Source organism: Odontesthes bonariensis, chromosome 11 (genome assembly GCF_027942865.1).
Source record: "Odontesthes bonariensis isolate fOdoBon6 chromosome 11, fOdoBon6.hap1, whole genome shotgun sequence".
In the NCBI taxonomy this organism is placed as follows: Eukaryota; Metazoa; Chordata; class Actinopteri; order Atheriniformes; family Atherinopsidae; genus Odontesthes; species Odontesthes bonariensis.
In genome coordinates, this window is record NC_134516.1 from 29,251,038 (window position 1) to 29,257,005 (window position 5,968).

At 42.3% G+C, this 5,968-nt stretch overlaps 2 non-coding genes across 2 annotated transcripts; both read left to right on the plus strand.

Annotated features, from left to right (window-relative positions):
* The first annotated feature begins 481 nt into the window (after nt 1–481).
* Nucleotides 482–554, plus strand: trnak-cuu (transfer RNA lysine (anticodon CUU)). Its single transcript has one exon. It is a non-coding gene; the product is annotated as a tRNA-Lys (tRNA).
* A 1,132-nt stretch (nt 555–1,686) lies between these two features.
* Nucleotides 1,687–1,797, plus strand: trnal-caa (transfer RNA leucine (anticodon CAA)). Its single transcript has 2 exons — nt 1,687–1,724; nt 1,752–1,797. It is a non-coding gene; the product is annotated as a tRNA-Leu (tRNA).
* The last annotated feature ends 4,171 nt before the right edge of the window (nt 1,798–5,968 follow it).

The following is a 5,968-nucleotide window of genomic DNA, read 5'->3' on the forward strand; positions in this document are numbered from 1 at the left end:
GTCCTGTGATGTCAGTCTTATGTGACACAAACATGACACAACAATTTAGGACATCGAGGCAAAGGTTTACCTGCTGCTTGGTCTATGTCTTTGCGTCTAGCAATCCACCTCGTTGACGATCACAGAATACATCAAATCCAACTGTTGCTGTTGCCGGTTCTTGTTAAGGAGTGGCTTTCATGACTCATCCAGTGACATCACTCCCTGGCCAATCAGTGGCCTGCAGTCTGTAGATGTCACATTTTCAGCTCGACTCAACTCGACCCCGACCGAGTAGGTGCTAAAAATGTACCACCTGGTGCCAGGTGGTATTACCTCATGGAAAACCCTAACAGCTGAGTGGGATCCAGTCGAGTGGAGTAGGTAGAGGTTGAAAAGGAGGAATGTGTTCTGATGTCATTCTGAATCTCTGAAAGTTGACTTAGGCTTGTTTTATCTCTTCTTTTTTTTTTTGGTAGGCATGTTTTATAACATGTGAATAACCCGGCTAGCTCAGTCGGTAGAGCATGAGACTCTTAATCTCAGGGTCGTGGGTTCGAGCCCCACGTTGGGCGTAGCAGTTTTAATAATCAACAGATGTTTGATCCTAGCCTGGCGACGCCATCCTACGTACTTCCGCCCAAAGATTTTGGCTCCGCACATAGTCTGGCCAAATCCTCCTACCTCGGTTCGCTCAGTGTTTTGCCAATCAGCAAACAGTTGCGAGTGGTGATGCAGAACTTACGCGCGGAGTCCATTGTAGTCCATATAATTGTAGTTCAACCGCAGCGGAAATAAACATGGCGACGGAAGAACGCTAGAAGCTATCCATGAAGTTGTCCCAACTCTGGAGAGCATTACACAATTAAAACAAGAGCAAGAGGAATGCCTCGTCAATTTTGTTAGGATGTCGTAGCTCTCCTTCCAACTGGCTTTGGCAAAAGTTTGATTTATCAAATGGTACCGGTATAATGAAAGCGGATGTGGGAAGCGTGATTCGCTAGCTAGAGCCTCGCGAGAGTAAGCATGAACCTCGGCGCATAACCTACGTCCTTTCTAAACATTACTGATTGGTTAAGGGAACTCCGTTACTCCAATGAATTTAAGTTGCTGGGTAAGGTCCCGCCCTCCATGGAAACGGATTCCTCTTGGGTTTTCCCAGACTGTTTGACAGAGTCAACAGTCGGCTTTCGCCCAGGCTAGTTTGATCCAGCACTTAAAGTCAAAGTTCAGCTCTGTTACCACCATCATAGCGTCCTCAGTGGTGCCTCTTTGAATGATCACAAACCTCCTGAAATGCACAATATGAATCAAAAACATTCAAACTTGCGCAAGAGCATTATGTTTACCTTTCTTTGGGCTTACGTCATTTCTGTATTCCCTTTTTGCTCAAGTATGATCATTCACTTTAAAACAAAATAAGAAAAATCTGAATAACGACCCATGGCCTCTGGCCCTCTCTTGCCTTCATTACTCATCCAGTGACATCACTCCCTGGCCAATCAGTGGCCTGCAGTCTGTAGACGTCACATTTTCGGCTCGACTCAACTCGAATCCCTGCCGTGTAGGTGCTAAAAATGTACCTGCTACCAGCTGTTACTCCCTCGTGAAAAACCCTAAAACCTGAGTCGAATATAGTCAAGTGGAGTAGCGTTTTGCATTTTGGTTCACGTTTGTCGTATTTTACACAGTCAGGGAAGTAATGGTGTCAGGATGGCCGAGCGGTCTAAGGCGCCAGACTCAAGGCTTCATTCCTTCCTTAGCACAGGGACTTCTGGTCTCCCAAAGGAGATGTGGGTTCAAATCCCACTCCTGACCTTAATTTCATGCTTAAATCTTACTTGCATATTAGAAGACCATAAAGAAAGCCATGTCAGGCCATGGTGAAAAAGGGCATTTATCTCTGAAGACGGGCCTTCAGTTCCTCCCATTAACATACACAATTCTGATGTGCGATGAGGCAGTTCTCCTGCAACATTAAGCTCTTTTCCACCAGTACTTACTCACAACCACCTCAATGTGGGTGGGGTCGTTAAAGCAAGGAGGTCCAAAAGTCCTGTGATGTCAGTCTTATGTGACACAAACATGACACAACAATTTAGGACATCGAGGCAAAGATTTACCTGCTGCTTGGTCTATGTCTTTGCGTCTAGCAATCCACCTCGTTGACGATCACAGAATACATCAAATCCAACTGTTGCTGTTGTCGGTTCTTGTTGGCTTTCATAAATCATCCAGTGACATCACTCCCTGGCCAATCAGTGGCCTGCAGTCTGTAGATGTCACATTTTCGGCTCAACTCAACTCGACCCCGACCGAGTAGGTGCTAAAAATGTACCACCTGGTGCCAGGTGGTATTACCTCATGGAAAACCCTAACAGCTGAGTGGGATCCAGTCGAGTGGAGTAGGTAGAGGTTGAAAAGGAGGAATGTGTTCTGATGTCATTCTAAATCTCTGAAAGTTGACTTAGGCTTGTTTTATCTCGTCTTTTTTTCCCGGAAGGCATGTTTTGTAACATGTGATTAGCCCGGCTAGCTCAGTCGGTAGAGCATGAGACTCTTAATCTTAATCATAAAAGCCACAGGTTCCTCTCTCAGTGACAGTCAGACAGACTCCACCTGATCTGTACAAAGAAGAGAAGCAAACAGTCGAAATGAGCTACTTTTTTTGTACTTTACGTTCAACAGACACTGAGGGTGGGGGTATTTCTACATGCATTCACTTCTTTTATATTACATTTAGCAGACGCATTTACAAATTAGGATAATTAGGATATGATGACAGACAGTCATCATTTAAAAAAATAAACGTGCACAATCGGCCTCCTACAATTCACTCTATGCAATTTCCAAGTATAGAATCGAGTGTAGGAGCGAGTGAAATTAAAGAATTCCTGATTTCCATGTCTTTTTTTAAAATTTAAAGAAAAAAAAATTAAATTTTAAAACTTTTTTTTATTTTTTTCATTTTCCCGGTTTGGAATGTCTCGCGGACCGGTACTGATTTAAGAGATCAGTATTTAACAACTTTGTTGCACAAGGCTGGGTGACCTCTCGCGGCCCAGTTTCCCTTTTTAAATAAACATTCCAGTCATTCGTATTGAATGTGGACCCCGTGGTTGAACATCAAACATTTAGATGCAAACCTTCAAGACGTAGAACGTTTCAAACTGGATGTTTCAGCTGTTGTCTCGAAGCAAGTTCATCAACAGTTTCAAGTTCTCTGCCCGACTGATGTACTTAGAAGGTTTTGGATCAACATCAAATGAATCCCTGGAGTCAAAAGAACCACCACTTTTATTATGGGTTGTCCAACAGATAATGGTGAGAATATAGAGGGGGATGGCCACTATATAACGCTGTTTTCACGTAGTTGTTAGCAGCTCACTGGTGTGAACTGTGAACCTGAACGAGTGTGTACAAGTAAAGCAGATTTTCAGCTTCCTACATGAGAAGCCTGGACAGAAATGTTTGTTTTGATATAAAAACCTCTTTACTCCATGACCCTTTCTCTTAGTGCAGAATTAGAACCCCAGAATGTTCTAATTTATTCGCTGAGCCCCCTGTGACATCACACAGAACCCCCCTTAATGTACAGAATACGGAACCTGTGGCAGTCGGATACTTACCAGACCGGTGCAGAGTAACACCTGTTTCAGTAGTTTGTGAAAGCCTTTAACTAACTTCAACACTGTTGATATACAGCTTGCAGACATCCATTGCATCTCTCAGTGTTGAATGAAGATGATGCCCTTCAGTGATGATGACATAATGTGAGTACAACCAACTGCTTGATGCTGTAAATTGTCTCTTTGGGTCTTAAAATTCTTTTGGGTCTATCATAAAGGAACATAAACTCGAGAGTGATATTACATTTCTTAAATGGTGCGCCTATGACAGAGTTTACACCTAATAAGTTGGACTCCAAATTCAAAGATTGGATAGCTAAGGGTATAACAGCCTTATGCAGGGTAATGAAAGATGGAAAAATGCTCAGTTTTGAAACGCTTAAAAGGACACATTTATTAGAAAAACAAGACTTCTATGGATATCTGCAGCTGCGGCACTACGTTGATACGAAGATGAAAAATGTAACAAAGACTGGCACATGTTTGATTGAACTGTTTACAAAAGCCTATAATTCAGAAACTATTGATAGAACTGTTTCATGCTTACATAAGAGTCTGTCGAATTTGAAATCACATTCAACTTCATATATTAAAACAAAATGGGAGAAGGAAGAAGGAATAATTATATCTGAAAAAGAATGGACAACAATATGGAGGTATCAATGGATGTGTACCAGCTCACAGAAGTGGAGGGAGTTTGGCTGGAAAAGCCTGATTAGGTGCTTTATTACACCCTCCCAGAAATCTCACTATGACAATAACTCCTCAGTCTGCTGGAGGAACTGTGGAAATCAAAATGCAAACCATTATCACATTTTCTGGGACTGCCCGGTCATGAAGGACTATTGGAAAAAGATACACAACGCCCTACAGGACATCTTCAAATGTGAAATACCCCTCGACATTAAGGCTGCGGCTACACGGAAACGTTTTTCACTGTAAACGATACTTTTTCTTATCGTTTCGCTGTCGCGGCCACACGGAGCCGGTGTTCCCACTACCCCAAAACGATAGTTTTTGAAAACGGGTTCCAGAGTGGGAAAGTTTGAAAACGGCCTCGTTTCGTTTCCATTGTTACAGCTAAAACGTTTTTGCGTCAGTCACACGTTGACGCTGGGAGCCAATTTTAACACTTCTCTATTGTCTCACAGCGTGGCGTGACACAGTGGCGTGTGTACTGCATCGTTTCATCGTTTTCGTCTGGACAGCAGCGCGTTTCCGTGTGGTCGCAACAGTGTTAATTTTGTCAACTAGGACGATGACGAAAATATTTCGTTAACGCCCCTTTTACCCGTGACGATGGCGAGACGATGACGCACAAAAATGCTTCCAGACAATAAAAATATGACGAGAATAAAAAATGATTTTCGTTAACGAGACTAAGACAAGACGAAATTTACAAGCCATGGACGAATGGACATTAACAAATTTAATTGTTTATAATTAATTTGTAATTTGTAATTGTTAATATAAGTGTTTCTTGATGTAGAAAAGGCTCCAAGTTGTGTTGGTCAGTTCAGAGCGAATCGGCCCCCTGCTGGTCATGTAGCGTAACTGTCGGTGCTCGGTTAGAACAGGTGTGTGCCCTGATGAGTCGAGGGAAGGTCGAGCTGTTGATTAATGTCCCGGCAAGTGGTGTGTGCGTAAATAAAACGTGATTATGGCTGTATATATTGTTCATGTAATGTATTCGGGTTGCTGCAGCCGTGGCTTCTGTTGCTTTGATGTGTAACTCGCCATGTGCATGCTAGTTGTAGCATTTAGCTCACCTGCCGGTATACGGTTTGTTGGCGCTGGAGCCATTTCCTTTACAACAAGGACAACAAAACAACCTGCATGATAATGATTGATCATGCCGCCGTGTGTAGAGAAGTTCAATATTGTAGAGTCAGTGTTGACTAAAATGACTAAAATTTGACCAAGACTAAAATTGATTTTCGTCATTGTGACTAAGACTAAGACTAAATTGGGAAGGCAATGACTAAATATGACTAAGACTAAAATTGATTTTCGTCATTGTGACTAAGACTAAGACTAAATTGGGAAGGCAATGACTAAATATGACTAAGACTAAAATTGATTTTCGACATTGTGACTAAGACTAAGACTAAATTAAAAAAAGCTGACGAAATTAACACTGGGTCGCAAGAATTTTCATACCCGTTTTCAAAAAAAACCTTGTTTCGTTTTTGTGTAGCCGTAGCCTAAGACTATGTTTTTTGGACACATACCTGAGGGATGGCTGAAAGGAGATAAGCACCTCATAAATATCCTGCTAATGGCTTGCAAAAAGAATATCACCAGGAAATGGCTATCACAAGAGAGCCCAACTGTCAACATCTGGATGGACATCACAAAGG